General features: G+C 39.5%; 1 protein-coding gene across 1 annotated transcript in view; it reads left to right on the top strand.

The window, feature by feature from the left end:
• Positions 1–17,107, top strand: part of LOC135712737 (heterogeneous nuclear ribonucleoprotein L-like) — a 649,787-nt gene that overhangs the window by 1,714 nt on the left and 630,966 nt on the right. The gene's annotated exons all lie outside the window — the stretch shown is intronic.

The raw sequence follows: 17,107 nt of genomic DNA, 5'->3' as shown, positions 1-17,107 counted from the left end.
GGTTTCCTTCGCTCCAGCAAAGGACTTCTGTCAGTCAGTAGTTATCGCATTCAGTCGGTGTAGAAGTGCCCTTTTTCAGTAGTGTTTGTGAGAGCTGCTTTTTTGGGGTGGCAAAAAAACAGGAAAATGTGTGTGGAAAACGACAGGACGAAAATGCGATGCAATGGGTGGTTGACAATTGCAGAGTGTTGCCAGGATCGATTGAGTTCGGTTTTATTGATGAGATTCCAGAAGGAAAGCATATCAAACTAGGCTGCGCTAAATTAGATAATTCTTCCTCGCATTTCAAGCTTATTGCTTATCGCTTATTAGATTATTGGGTGCTCACAACTTCGTGTTCTAAATGCACTTACACAGTTATTAATTGAGAGCTTTCGATGTCTGTACCATGTTTGCATTAGTATTATTGTGTGGCAATTGCAATCATACTCTATGCCCTGGGAAGTCGAGAAATTTACTTTACTTTAGTAGACGGAACTCAACTTCGAGTTAAATTATACTAAAGCAAAAAAATTAAGTCGAATGGCTTACTAGCGCCACCTGTTGAGTGATTTCTGATCTCAGCTGCCCATCATTCAATAAGTATTGTCCATTTGTACAACTTCGCCGAGGACGGAAACCTACTATCTAATCGAGCTGTCATGTTAAAGCAAGCCATTAATCAATTATTCGTGACTATTTTTTCTCACAAATGACGCTGTTTCAGTAATAGTCCATCTAGAAATTTGTAAAAAAATTAAAATTTTGACACATATTGTTCATTTAGATAAAAAAAAAATCTGTACGTCGCTGATTAATTTAATTCCGACGCGACTAGCAGCAATGCAAAAGAACAGTTATGAGTGTCAACAATGACAACAACAAAAATGTGAAATTGAAATGAATCTAAATCAAAGAAATAATGGTATGTACAGAAATTTTCTAACTTCACCAAAGAAGAAGAAAATTGTAAAAATGTACCCGCGTAAAAAGAGTTTACAGTATGGATTTTACAGTTGGATTATCGATTTAATATGCCGACTTGGTATTGTTTTTCATTTTTCTTGAACAAAATACATTTTTTTTCAATAGTTTAGGTCATTTTAAAGGTAGGAACTTTCTTCGTAGGTAAATGACTTAATATAATTTTCAAATTTTGTATACTAATAGTTCACCCAAAATTACAACATTTTTCAAAATTTACTCTGAAGAACCATGACTTGAATTGGGTAGGCCAAATTTTGAAATAAAAGTAGTAGTATTATATTCTATACTTTTGTGAAAATTTGGAGGAAAGATTATTAACATATTTAATTCTTAAGAACATTTATTCGGGATCACCCCAAAACATAGTGTTTCGCCGTGAAACACTATGCTGTGGGGTGACCCCGAATAAATTAGTATACATAATCTGAAAAATAAATTTAATCATTTATGTACAAAGTAAGTTTCATTCAATACAGGGTGTCGACTACCTGGAAAAAAAAAACCTGGAAAGTCAGGGAATATCAGGGAATTCATTTTTGGACCTGGAAAATCAGGGAATCTCAGGGAATTTAATTGAAATGCAGGGAAATATTTCTTAACCACAGAAGAATGACAAACTTTGCTAGTTTAAAACAACTTAATTACTCGGTGTAGTTTGAGGATGGTTTAAAATTTTAAATAAAGTTGCGAATTTGTGGTTGCTCAATGCTTGATGTGGCATTTTTGCGAGTTGAGCAAGAATTACTAAAATAAAAGGGTATTTTAATGATTTTGCGCCTACTATAAATTCAGCTCCTACTGGGTGTTGACATAATCCTGGGTTAAACTGAGATCCTGCGGTTTGAAAAAAAAAATCTATTTCCTTAGACGCTAGACGTTGTTATTTGTTGCAAAATATAACCTCCAAATGGGTATGTGCGTCTCTTTATAGATGTTACGCCCAATTGCGTCTGACGTAGATCCTTTGGGTGCATTGGAGCGCTTTTGAACAAATTCAAGACTGATAAAGGGTTAAGAGAAGAAGATTATTTTTTCTGATCACTTCTTGTTCTTGTTCCTTATTGTGTTCTCAACAGCTTGACTAGCTCAGAGAATAAACTAAATAGTATTTACGATAATGGCCTTGGAACAGCACTTTAACGATTGATTCATGATTCAAGAATCGTAGACTAACATTGCCTCGACAGCATAGAGTGGCGTTATTCAGTATTCTAAGTCTTATTGTAAATATGATTACCTTAGAAAATTATCTTCTCAGTGAAGTTTTAGTATTGCAATTGCGATGAAGTTAAGCTACTGAACTTTGGAGGTGAAAGCGTTGTTTTTACGATTTCCCACCCTAGGAATCTGACCGTGAATTAGCGTTTTGTTAAGCGTATTATCCGGAATAATTTTCTTATAGAGCTGGGTCTCAAATAATTGTGCTCAAGGGAAAAAAATATAAAGGGATTAAAGATAAGTGTTTCATATGCAAAATGTATGAGAACTGTGTAAATTTTTGACCCTAGCGTTGATTGAAAAAGTTCACGATATTTCACGAAGAATTTTGGTGAATAATTTTAACGCTGCTTCTAAGGGTGAGAAAATCGCCATGCCAAGGGCCTCTTCTCATATCATGAAGTAAGTCGAGCAAATTTGCTGCAAACTTTAAGCGGTTAAGCAAGCCTTGTTTGTAGATTCATATCGAGATGGTTGCAGTTTCCTTCACACAACACTAGTAATCATGAATTGAACTTGTTCCCTGTCACTTACCACGATTACAATTTGTGAATTTAGAAAAATGCGGTGCCTTCCCGTTTTTGGAAACACGCGATTTCTGTCTTTTTTGCATCCTATAAAAACGAACGCTTTATTCAATTTGAGATTGTACTGGACCACTCTTCATGGGTTAGAGGTCCATGTGGTATTTCATGAAAAAATATCCAGAAAGCACTACTCAACTAATAATTTTGGCTGCAGATTAGATCATACATTCAAAAAATTCCTTATGCAGCTTACTTGTGCCTGTATAGGCTGGTCTGCAGCTAGAATTGTTTGTTGGGTAGTACATATCTAAGGAAAGTAATAGCTAATGAGGTCGTGTTGACAAAACCACGTAGACACCGTACCTGGATTTTCTTTTGAAAATTACTGGAATATCAGGGAATTTAGTTTTCTTCATTGAGTCGACACCCTGCAATACCTTTCAAATGACCTAAGGAGAACGACGTAAAATGACAAAGATATGAACAAAACACATTTGAATGTTTTTTTTAGGTGACCCCAAACTTATTACCAGGAGTGTCAAATGTATCAAATATTATAATTCAATTAAATAATAATAGTAATTTATTATTTTTGATATATTTGAACAAATAACAAATGGAGATGTTCTGATAATTTTGTTTAATAGCAAAATTTGCTATTGGTTTGATTATCTCTTCTTCTCTACACTAATGCAAAAATGGTACTGGCTTAGAAAGCTCTTATCACTCCGAACACGATGCCTCTGGTAAAATGGAAAATTTGCAATGTTTGAAAAATCAAAGCACAGCCATTTATTGACGTTAATCTATTTACACCATTTGAAAAACTACAGACTTTATTCGGTATCAAAAGATTTAAAATCTATCGGTAAATTGCTGAGAAATTATTTTTCAAACATTGCCAATTTTCCGTTACACATCCTACCGGGTAATGTGTTAATTAATAAATGTGAAAGTGCTAAAAACAGATGAGGGCCAGCGCAAAGTCCCAGTAGGGACGAAATAAAGCCGAAGAAGAAGATTAAATGGTCAAGATATAAGCGTATATAACCTTACATGATTTCAGGACGCAGCGTCGGTGAAATAGTACCCCATACCCTGAAAAACACTATGGTAAGGAAATCTTCGCCGTTTCCATGAATTCCCCCAACAATTTGGCAACACGGTTCCATTCTGTTGATGCGGAGAGCCTTCCGCCTTTATACGACCGCCTGTGTGAGTAGGCGTCCTGCCATAGCTACTGGGTAGTGGAAATGCCGATTATGTAAATACAATACCCGACGAGGACGAGGATGAGGACGATACGGGGAGAAGTTAAAGTGGGCACTCGAGCAGGTCCTTCATTTAGTGAGTAGGCAGGCGAGCTCCTGCTGTTTTACTCCGAAGCAGTAGAATAGGCAGCGAGGATGACAAGACACGGCAAACGGAACGCATTCGTTAGTTCACCCACGCAATCATGTCCTATCTGTTGGCATGCAGGCAGCCAGCCCTGGTTGGCTTTCGGCTACGCAAGGTACAAAGGTGTTGACAGATCTGTCACGCTACTGTCATGTAAGAGACGAATTTAGTTGAATGGTTAGCTGTTTCGCGTTAAGCTTTGTAAGGAATGAAACATGAGGCTACTTGCATGAATTTTTTACGTTGAATATGTGATGAAGTTATTGTTCATTAAATACATGATTCAGTGTCGGCAAAGTTCATCACGTAGCTACGCTTTGGCTTATATGTTCGAGCCGAATTGTTCACGGACAAAGGGTCGAACAAGGAATGAATGGCACTCAATTTGTGCTATTGATTTAAGTGAGTGAGCGAGTTGTGTTTGATGCAATATCGACGGTGGATATCTTTGTACACGGGATATCTCTTCATTTCCCCCTAGAATCAAGCCGAGTCCGATTTGTGGCAAATTGTTCGCACCTTCCTGCGGTAAAACGATACTGTCAATATTGACCGTCAGCAAATCCCACCCACACACTATGCTTCTTCTCCCTCCTTTTTCCAGGCCTGAAATCAATAACAGGTAATCTGATTTCCAAAAACAGAAGTCAACCAAAATCTGTGCTTACCCACCCACCGCCAGCCATATTTTCCTCAGAACTAATAGTGGGTACAGTGTCAGTTTTCCCCTGGTCAACCTACCTTGGTTATTAACAGGGGAAAATAAACAAAAGTAAAAGTTCACCAACGTGTTGTTAGGTCCGGTCACAGAAAGTTCTTTTTGTAAAGCTACCCGCACAGATTGAGCCAATGACCATGGAGCATTCCGAATCGGCAACTAAAGGTCCAACCGAAGTAATAAGAGCGTTGTTGATGGTAGACTGGTAAATATTTAGGCGGAAAAGAAGCTCTTGGAATAGTATAAGCAAGCAAAACAAAAATCAATAAGCATGCACGCGGCGTCTATGTGTTGGTAGCATAGTAGCGTCGGAGCTGCCACATTTTATAGTCTTCCCAATCGTCTTCTTGCCTCTATTCTGGTGGACCCAAACAAGCACAAGACAATGAGACACAAATGTCCTACTGTCTTCACCTAACCCTCTCTCCCCCCTCTCGGTGGGTGGGGGGTCTTGTGTGTTTGGCAATGTTTTCGGTTTCCCATTTGGAAGGTGAAAATTATCCGGTACCTCTTGTCTGTCCTACCTATTGAGTTTGACTTCTGGTTATGTGCGATGGCCTGGTATCGGATGATGGGATTTACTGGAAATGAAACGAAAATAACACGACTGGAAGCCATAATCCACACAAGAATCCGATATTTGGTGTAAACACAAGCTCCGGAATCGATGAAGCTATCGAAGGGGTTTGGTTTGATTCAGGAAAATAAAAATAAATTTAGATGCCATATGCCACATTGTCAAACTGAAGCTGATCTTATGCTTCTTTCCAACTTTTGAGCACTGCCTCAGTTCATAGCTAGAATTAGGCCACAATAGTCTAGTTTTCTTTATTAAACGATGAAAGCGCTAACAGGACTTTGGTCAAAAGGACATTGCAAATCCAGTGCTGTTTGATATAATAGCAGCGCATGCCGATTTTCATACAAAATTTGACATGTTGTAAATTTGTTCTCTTAAAATCAACTGAGCTAAAACGTTCGCCATAGAACTACACATATCAAGACCAACAATTGAAAAGGCCTCAACACCATTTTGTAAACAAACCTTGTAAGGCCATTTTACCGCGAGCTGAAGTTCGCCAACGCAAACCAACAAAATGAATAGGTAGGGGAAATTCTTCTCTACCCGAATTTGTTATAGGTTTGTGAATGAAGGTTTCGGTTCGCGAGAAAATAGCCTTTCAAGGTTTGTTTACAAAATGGAGTTAAGGCCTTTTCAATTGTTGGTCTTGATATGTTCAATTTTACGAAAAAATTTTGGAAGCACCTGCCGAAAAGTGAGACACTAAATAAAATTGTTTGAAATAATAGCAGTTTTTGTTTTGAAAATTTATGTTCTGCAAATATTTTAAACATTTTTAACTATTATGTACATTTGTTAATTTTGTAGGCATTGTTTGAATTTTGAGAAATTTAAAATTTGAAAACTCAAAATTGAGCTGTAATTCAAATTATTAAAACTGCTATTATTTCGAACAATTTTACCTAGTAGCTCACATTCCGGTATGTGCTTCCAAAAATTTGGAATTTTGTAATCGTAAAATCGAACATATTTCAAGCACAACTTTTCAAAAGGACGTATGTAACATTCAATAGGAAACTAGAAACATTGGATAGCAATGTCTATATGAGATTATTAAATGCTATTTAAAAGTTAATGCTATTTTTTAACATCTGTTTGTGCTATTAGTTGGATAAAGGGATTGCGTTTAAGAGAATTGTGAAAAATTTCGAGTTTTGCAAACACGGACAATACTTTTGATAAAACAAAATCATACATAGTTGAAGATGCTAATTTCAAATAACAAACTGTAGTGATAATTTTTATACGATAGATGGAGTAGATGAAAGCATAGAGTTGATAGTTCCGTTAGAGTACGGCAGTGTGCAGATTGTATATAGATATTAGAATAGCGAACTACGACAACTTTTAAGGAAGGTACAAATCTGTTTTTTTGATCTCTCTTTACCAAACTCCCCCTTTGGAGAGGGATGGTGAGGGGTGTCCCCCCCCCCCCGCCACCACTGGCAAAAAGAGATGAAAACCGACCCGTTCAAGTACCAACTGTGTGTTTGAAACAGTTCTACTCCATCTATCGTATACAAATTTCGACTTTCTGCTCAGTAAGCAAAAACGGTCGCCACTAGGTCATCAAACTCAGTCATTTTAACACCATTTTAGGTCATTCGGGGTGAGCTTTGAACTCGTGACCTTTAGCGTGAGAGGTATCGATTCTAACGATTGCAGCACAGGTATTAATTAAAGGCTAGCTTTGCCAACCAATGCATGTATTTGTATATTGTGTGGCAATAATGCTCTATGCTTAGATAAACTCCAACTCGAAAGGTTTCTTGGATCGAACAGAGTATCGAACCCGTCACCTCCGGCTTGGTTAAACCGTGTCTTTACTGACTAGGCTATCTGAGGTCTCTTTGATAAATCATGTGTTAGTGATTAGAAGCAGAAGAGAAAACACCTCTTTGATGTGAAGGAGCCTTGGATTGGTCCCACGATCTGATCTTTGGCGCAGTGAGCAAAAACGGAGCCCCTCATAACATTATAAGCTACTTCAACGGCGGTGGCATTACCGTTTGAATGATGACAATGGCTGACACGCACATTGAAGATTCACGAGGAACGAACGCATTAACATAAAATTACAGCCTTGGAAGGTTCACCACTAGTTTGTCATAGGGATCCCATTTCCGTCATGAAGAGATCTTAAAATGACTTCTGGAGATAACAGCAAGGTATTTCTGAGAAAAATACCAATGGATTATTTTGAAGCCCTCTAAGAGCTCAACACTCCACCAGAACTCCAAGTAAATTGTGTGAGTTCGGAGTAGCATTTTTAAATCGTTCTGTGGGAAATTCCATGACAATTGTGAAGAGAATTCCAGGTCAATTTGCAATGAATTTTCTAAATAAGTTCTGAGAATAATTTTAAAAGTGTTGGGAGGAGAATTCCATGAAAATTCCAAGCGTATTCAATTCTTATGCAATTCGAAAGATAATTTCAAGTGAATTCTTAAGACAGTTACAAGGGATTTCAGCGATAAATACCAAGGGGGATCGGATGTTGAGGGAACAATTCCAAAAGAATTTTGAGAAGTGTTTTCTTTTTTTTTTGGGAATTCCGAGCATAGTTCGAAGGGCATCTCGAAAAGAATTTTCAGAAGAACTTAAAGTAGATTTCCAAGTTAATTCTGAGCAGAATTTAAGACAATTCTGAGGTGAATTTCATGAGAATTCTAAGGAGAAATAAAAATTATGGAAGGAAGCTTCAGCTAATTCTTGGTAGTACCCAGTGGCGTCCCGTAATCTCACTTTTTACCTGAGCATCAACTTTCAAAATCAGATTTAATGCCATATTCATACTCGAATCGGTTGAAAAATCAAGAACAACATGTGAAAATGGCATACAAGCTTTTTGTAAACAAACCTTCTTATGCTCTTGTCTTGCGACCTATATGACACTCACCAAAACCATCAACATCACTCGGTAGGGGAAACTTTCTCCTTCTCGATGATGTTGTTGGTTAGCGTGGGCGACCCTTGGTAGACGAGAAAAGGGCCTACAAAGGTTTGTTTACAAAAAAAATTTGTATGCCCTTTTCACATGTGGCTCTTCAAAAAAATACACTTGATCTTCTAGCTTACTCGATATCTATCCATTGCAAGCAATATTTTGATAATTGTTTATGTTTTGAGAGTTGGTGCACAGGTAGATTAAGGTTAAGGAAACGCCACTGGAAGAATCATCAAACATTTTAAGCAAATGAATTCCTTAATATTTTTGTAGTGTTCTACAGGGAATTTCTTAAATGTTAGTAAATGTTGAAAGCAATTTTCAAATGACTCTCAGAGAGAATCTAAAATTTATTTTAGAGAAACTCTGAAAAGACTGCTGCGAAGGAAAATGATTGTAAATGAAATTCTTGACATTTATTAGAAATCCTGTAAAGAGTTTTAAGCGAATTTTCATGGTAGTTAAAACATAGACTAATTTTGACGACTGCAAACGCAGAAACAAATTCCAGATCCGGGAAAAATGCTCCTGATTTAGTAATGACCCATTTAACCTACACACTACGAAAAAATCATGTAAATTTAGGTTCCCTGAGACCGACACATGTAAGCGGCCCATTTGACATAAGAATCAGTTGAAAGAAACGAGAAAATCAATTCAATCAAACGTTCTCTTCGTCGATTTGCTTGTGTTTCGGTTTGATAACACTTATTTTTACATGAAATGTTTGTTTACGTTCCATGATTTACGTCCAATATGGATTACGTCTCGTGTAAAAGATGATATTTCTAAGTGTGTAGTCATCTCTTCGGCTCAATTGCATTCGTTTATATGTTTGCTTAATGTAAATGTATATCGCACATCCGGAAAAAATGAGCATGAGCATGAATGACCGCCCACGGTTGCTACTCTGTTATTGCCAGATCAGCTGTAATTACCCAGAGAACCAATAGACGACGATTGGGACTAGCAATCATCTTCAATGCGTAAAAACTGGTGATCTCAAACTAGGCAAGACCAGCGCCGGCCGCGCCCAAACGCAGGTCAAGAAAGGAATGGGTAGGAATGTGTTGACGTGACACTCGCTTTGATGAATGCCGAGAAATCCTCTGCACTTCCACGAGGAATCACTGGGAAGAGGGTAGGGTTTGCAGCAGGGCTCGTTTTGGTAAACGATAAGCTGAATTGATGTCCTAACGATATCGAGATGTTACTGTATAAATAAATAAAAATGAATGATCTCGCCCAAATAACCAAGTGGAGCTTCACCAACAGCAACAGGTCCCCTCGTAAACTTTCTTCGACCCATCGCAGGTATCTCCTTCCTCCTTACGTGATAACTGTATTACTGTTATCAAAAATATCATGTCAAAAAAAAAAATATCTGAAGACAGTCTGCTTGACATCAACACGAAGCTGTCAGGGCTTTGGTAGAAGCTGCATGAAATATGAGTATGAGCATGATTAACCGCCCGCGTCCGCTACTCCGTTACTGTCAGATCAGCTGTAATTTCACAGAGAACCAACAGATGATGCTTGGGACTAGCATTCATCCTCAATGTGTAAAAACTGGTGACCCCATACATTTAAAAGGCAATACCAGCGCCGGCCGCGTCCGAATGCAGGTCAATGCATATCGCACATCCGGAAAAAATTACCTAAATTCCCGAAAAAAATGGGAAAATACCGGAAAAGTGCTAATCGGGATTTGCTGGTCCCCATGATGTGAAAGTGTGTTACACAATTTTGATGACGTTTTTTTTAAGCAACCACTGGACAGAATTGGACGCAAAACCGCCAAATGAATGTTATTATGAACCCTTAGAACGCTATTGCATATTTTTGGAATCGGTCTACTGGTTCCGGAGAAATATGTTCTGATGCATACGGGTCGTGAGTCTAGAAACGGCCTGAATCGTGTTAAACCCATCATGTGACATCTGAAATCACATGAAGATCAATGGTTATTATGTTGAGCGTTCAGGATGAAATTGGCCACATCCGGACATGTTCCGGGTACCCCAGAGAAGTGTCCAGTTTCAGACTTTATTCAAAACTTGTTATGCGATACCTCAACTCACATGAGAATTCAAAAACAACTGGAATGGTGTTTATATCAAGTGTCCAGGACCATATTGTACACATTCGGACATGTTCCTTGTAGCCCTGGGGAGTTTTTGACTTGGACACATGAGAGTTCAAAGACAGGTGCAGTTGTGGTTATTTAAAGTGCACAGAATCACATTGGACACATCCGGACATGTTCCGGGTGCACCTTGGGTAGTTTCCAGTTACTTTCAAGAGTCGAAGCCCAGCGGCACTGGTGGTGTAGTGGTAAGCGTGATTACCTCTCACCCCGGCAGGCCTGGGTTCAATCCCAGTCGGTACCACCGGGGTGTTCTGAGACATAACATCTTTTTTTTTTTTTTTTTTTTTTTTTTTGTGTAGGGTAGGTAGGGTCCAGGTGTGGGAGCTGCCTCCCTGGCGTCGGTAGCATTGGTACTCAGCACGGAAAATAAGATCGAAGGAAAACAAGGATCGAAACCCATCATACGACACATTCAATCAATTCATAAGAGGGGTCAGATCTCACCGTAGGTGATGTGATGTGATGTGATGTGAATAGAACCCACCATCAGTGCAAGGATTACCTATGACTGCAGATACTTCACTGGTTGTAAAGTTCTGCCTGATGGTTTGTTGCAGCAGGGTGAATCAACTTCATTGAAGACCTTTGGAAGACAAACGACAAGATGTACGTCTATCAACACGTGACAAGGGACTGGCAAATCCACGAACCCTTGTCCAGTCTACAAATCCATTGAAACCCTTAGGCTGCCCCCCCCCCCAAACCCAGCATACAATAATGTTTGATTAATGCAACGTATTCAAAATAGGGATATTTAGAGAGAACAATCTTCAACTGGAACGTACTCACCAAATCAATATATCCGGGAGCGCATTCTCGATGCTTAATTTTCTCTAGTCATTTTTAAACAATTCCTCCTCCAGCGAATCCAACCACACAATAACTAAATATCACTTTTCTTCTTCATGTCACTCTGTGCACAAAAGCAATGCACACCGCAAAAACCTAATAATAGATCAGCGCGGTCGATTCACACCGTCAACAAAGGGAGCGAGAGCACACCAGCAACAGGGGAAAAACATCAGCACAAATTATTCTAAATAGCATTATCGCGTCCGGGACATAAAACTATTCAAATGCGAGCACCGAAAAACTACACGGCAGCACAAAGATAGCCCGAGCTCTAAAAAAAGCACGCAGCGGAGCAAAAACACACAACCGTTCTCGGACGCTTCTCAAAGCGGACTGTCAGATCTCACCATAGGTAGATAAATTCAGGTTTTTTTTTCTTATGGTAAAACATCGGAAGATTTATGATTTTTTTGAGTCCTTGCATATGTACACACATTTATATGAGCTTACAAAATATCTGCAGATCAAATCAGATTAATCAACGCGCCAAGATCGGGATTTACAATTCCAACGTGAAATCTGTTCTGAACACTCAAAAGCTGCAAGTCTTCAGCAACCGATATCTGCGGTATATTCGTGCTTGGTAGCCATAAAATTCGATCTCGGGCGCCGCGCTCCATCCACGACGTCATCAGAAGCCGATATCAACAGAAATTCGAGAACGGATAGGTGAGTCGACAACGAAGTGGTGGATGCCAAATCTGCAAGTAAGTGTTGAATTGGAACCCAGCAGGACATCGCAGCAGAGGCAGATCTAGGGTCACATGGCGACGAAGTATCAACAAATAAATAAAGAAAGTCGACCTGTGCCAAGATCGAGGCAAAAGCAAGCAGCCGCTCAGGATGGTATCACGTTGGCCTTATGTGCTACTGATACACGAGTTAAATGGAATGGCATGCAAGGCAAGACTTAACCTAGACTGGTGGGTACCTACAAACCTACAATCTTATGAAATCTTTAATTGGAAAACCGAACTCCAGCACTGGCACTTCGTTTTTCAACTTCATTATCTTTAATTACTTCGCCTAATGAGCCGAAACGGTCAATGAATTTCGTAAATAGTCTCTATTCGGTAAACAAACTATATTTGGCGGTACAATTTGTTTACCAGACAAAAGCAGCATGAAATTCATTCAAACATCTGCAGCGTGATTAGTCGAAATCTACACCCAACCGGTGGATGTAAGATTCGCTTACAATTATGTGGGATTCATCATCAGAGGATGTAAGTGGAGACCGCATGAACCGAGGATGCGATATACCTAGCTGCGGTCCAATGCAAGAAAATTGGAGACCGAAAAATGTAGAGTGTATTAGTGAGGTAAATTAATTATGTCGAAAAAAATAGGAAAAAGGTTGCCGGACTGGACTCGAACAACGAACGTTGCGATTATCAGACCTGTGCTTTCTCCACTGATCTCTCCATGCTTCTGAATAAGGATAGCCTAAAAGCAAACAAGAAGCGCTCATTTCCTCTCACACTCGACTTCGTATGCTTTTTCTGCTGGAGAGATTCGAGGCAAGTGTGTGCGTCGTTCTACCATGTTATACAAGGCAAATGCTTGCTTGTGTAGGTGAAAGCACAGACAGAACACGAAATAAAATAAGGCAAAAAACCATTACATCGCCTGCAAGGTCAACTTCTAACATTCGCTGCGATGTTCATGAACAGAGGATGATAGGAAATGGAACTAACATTCATTGTAATAGATTTTTGGTTTGCGTGTAGTGTTCAGAATCATAAGGTCCTAACTTTGATGATCGATTCTCGATTTTCTCTTTAATTTACTGCAGTTCAGTGAACCAATTTTCCGAAATATTTCCAATGCTGTGCTGTAAAAGGCTGTATTGGCTTGTAAGGTCAAAAACAAACGCACCAAGAAATGTTATTCCAACCGAGCTATTAACAAAAAAAAAAATCGATTAAGAGAGCTCTTATGATTCTGAAAGCTAGAAATGAATAACAACAGAATAATATTGAACACATAAAGTAGTAAACGCTGTAATATGAAAGTATCACAAAAATCGGGTCCACTTTTACCAGCTCCGGTGACCCACATTAGCAACGGATCTCAAAAGCAATAAAAAGCACAAGAAATGCACCCATCAACAACTGGAACCAAGACAAGACTATAAAACCGGACAACAAGTTCTACAACAACTCTCACTCAATCGACGACCGACGACGACGAAAACAGCAAACAAAAGAAGCATAAACGATTCTCATGCACCGTATGTAGAGACAATATTGGAGCGAACCAGTCAGACGGCGGTGGCGCAAAAGAGACAGTGAAACAAACAAAGCAAAGCAAAACAGCCCAGCGCAGTCCGGCCATTTTTAAATGCTACGCACTGGAGAGCATCCAAGAACCGGATCAATGACCCCGCGCGTCTCCCTGTTCTCCCTCGGCCACCACACCACCGCTATGACGTTTGTCAGAACTTAGGACTGTCAGCTTGTAGCCTGTGCTCAGCAGCAGTAACCAGAAGAGGAGTTGGTGTGTGATATCTCCGATATGCGCTCTGTTTGTTCGTCGTTGCATACATTATAAAGCCACCCCCAACCCACCGATCCAACTAGCTCTACTTCATCGTCGTCGCCGTGCTCATTTTCCTCCAGAGGAGGACGCATGTTTGCTCGACGGCGTCATATTAGTGTTGTATGCGCTGATTCAGCTGGAACTGGAAATCACCACTTATCCGATCTGCTAGCTAGACTCTGTTCCAAGGACGCACGCAAACATACTACTGTCGGAGTTTTGGGTTAACATCACACAAACATACAGCTTGATTGAGCATACAAATCTGATAAAACTTGCACCATAGCTGGCCGCGTGTGGGGGATCGAAGATAACAAAAGTCCGACGATGAAGAAGGATGCTGTGTGAGACTGGTGCTGGTGGACGGGCTACTAAAACCCGTTGGGGAACCCAATAAATCAATAACGAAAGGCCAAAGCCACCGAAGCGACAACAACAGAAAAGTGAACAGGAAAGGAGAGGGAGAGAGTTCTCTACAAAGAAGACCATTTTGTAACAAGAAAAAAAGAAATACAAGAAAAAAGAGACAGAAAGGAAAAAGATGCCACTGGCTGTGTGCGGTAAAATATGTGGAACAAAGCTGTCAAAAAATTTGAACCACGCCGCATCGTAACATCTGATCTGGACAGTTGAGAGAGCAAATCATATTTGCGCTCTGTTTTCAGGATCCTCCTCAACCGCACCAGCCGGCAAGGGGGCTCATCTGGAGGAGCAACGGGATATTTAGTAATCGTACTCCTTTTGATTTTTTGCTTCTTTTGCCGTATCTCTGTTTCACCGATTGACCCTGTTTCGTCAAAATGTGGTCTGCTGGTCAGTAGGTTCACGCATAAACTGTTGATATTTTGATGAAAACTTGCATGTCCGACGCCACGCGGGAAAACGGGTTTGCAACGGGCAGTTGTTCCCTTTCACCCGAAAAGCGTTAAATAATGTGGAGTGGACATGGACGAATTGGAGCAGGAGAGCAAAGTAAAGTGCAAACCGGCTTATGGATCAAACGAGTTTTGCGATGCGGTTTGTCGTTGTGTCCATGCGCAAAGTTGAACTACTTTTGGGGCTACTGCAAGTTCGATTTCTGTGGGAGCTTTGGGCGCAAGTTTAAATCGGTGCATTGGAATATTTTTAAATACACAGGGTGTCGCCTACCAGGAAAATACTTGAGTAGAGCATTTTCACACCAACTGACATGACTTGCTCCGTTTTCCATGAAATTTTGCATAATTGTTCGATATGGGAAATCTTTCATATTTATGCAGAAAATCGGTCATTTTCACTCTCGTCTCATTTTCCAAAATACCGTATTCGATGTTTTGCCATTAATAATAGCACAACACTGTCTCATTCCCTTTATGGAAATGATGTCGGGTGCAAAATTGCAATTTTGTTTAAAAATGTTAAGGGTTGTGTCCAAAGCACGACCGCATTGTTGACGTAACTTAACTCCAAAATGAACTATTTATTATTCAAATTTTTAAAATTGGGCGATTATTGAATAAATCCTAAAATAAGTATTACTTATGGCCGCTTTCTTGTTGGCTCGACACATTCGAATGCGTCCGGTTCGCAGGTTTCCCTGCCTCCTGGTCTCTCACGCGCTTCCGATAATCGCGGAAATATTTAGCAGCCATGTGTTGACACATTTTGAATATTTTTACAGAATTTCTCAATAAACACTTGTTTCACTTCGAATATTGACTCTATCCAACGAGGAGTGTAAACACTCAAGCACTTACTTGCTACAATGCTACAATGCATAATCACAATGGTGTTTCAATATGATGTCTGTGTTTGGGAAATAATCACAAAATGAAATTTTCTTTTTACACACGCCGGTAAGCTACACAGACTCTTCCCGGCATGAGTAGTTTGCTATCAAGAAGCGACACTCTCCGTTTGCGTAGTTTGTCAATGTCAATACCTTGAAAGCAAAGGGCAATTAACGAGTTTTTAACGAAAGATGAAGAGAATTGATCAAAATCACTTGCACCCCTACTTCCAAGTTTGGTTACAAGATTCCCGAGCAAAGTCCAGCATCAAAATGACAGCAAATTGAAATCTAGTTTTGATATCAACATCAAACTGAAATCATAATTTGATTTCAGTTTACGCAATTGACAAATTTGATACCAAACTTTGTTTTTATTTTGCTGAACATTTGCTCTTCAAAAATATGTTGTTACGGGTTTGTTTTCATTGCCTTATCATAAAATCAAATTGAATACTTGTTTTGTTATCAACAGGAAAAATTGACATCAAATTTAGTTTTCAGTTTGGTCTCACTGATAGCAGAAACAGTTTTCAATGTGATGTCACAGGAAGATTTTTTTGCTCTCGATTTTGATATTTTAACCGTTAAAATGACCAAAACGACATCAACCTGAGTAATCATTATCAGCGAAATCACAACATCAAATTTAGATTTCAATTTGAGCTCAGGTTTACAACTCTGGAGAGCATTTTGTGTGGTCGTTGGGGGCGTTTGGTTCTGAATATGAACAAACAGGCGCAGATAAACTCTATTCCAACTCTTTACTGTAATAAGCTTGTTGGCCCTGAAAAGGGCCGTTTTGTTGTCAATGTTGGTGATGATTTAACCTCGGAAATCGTAGAGAGTGCGTCTGTCGTTTCAAAGCGTAGACGACATCCATGGCTGCTTACGCTTGGCGTTTTCAGAGGACGACAGATGGCGGTTATCACGAAGAACCTTGCGATGACGCTTGGCGCCTCCTCTACCAAGACCTCTTCCTCCTTTGCCACGACCAGTCATTGTTGCTTGTTGGGTAGAAGAGTGGACTACCTAACCTGCCACCACCGTCTTACTGCTGCTATTGATGTTTCTGATGCCTGCTCATCACGCCACCCGAAGCGAAAATGAGTTGAGGCTAGACAGCAGCGCTCTTTCATATCTTTTCAGGTTAAAGCAGAATAATGTGCAACCAAGTAGTACTCGATTATAATGACTGGGTTTGGGAAGAACGTTTATTTCATGAAAACAGTGATAACATTATCACTTTTTATTCGTACACTGGAAAATGCTTGACATTACCACTTTTTCAATATTTTCTTGTTGAAAATCATCAGTCGGAAGCATTGCTTTTGATGTGTAGAAATATTTCTGATCGATTGGTGATAAAATTATTGAAATTGGTACAAGGGACAGCTGAGTTATTAATGTTCAAAATCTTTCATAATTTTGTTACATGTT

The sequence above is a fragment of the Ochlerotatus camptorhynchus genome, unplaced genomic scaffold (genome assembly GCF_037179485.1).
Source record: "Ochlerotatus camptorhynchus isolate MF236.1 unplaced genomic scaffold, CSIRO-AGI_Acam_v1.1 ptg000503l, whole genome shotgun sequence".
Taxonomy (NCBI): Eukaryota; Metazoa; Arthropoda; class Insecta; order Diptera; family Culicidae; genus Ochlerotatus; species Ochlerotatus camptorhynchus.
Note: the sequence above shows the minus strand (reverse complement) of the source record. Positions and strands in the feature narration are given on the sequence as shown.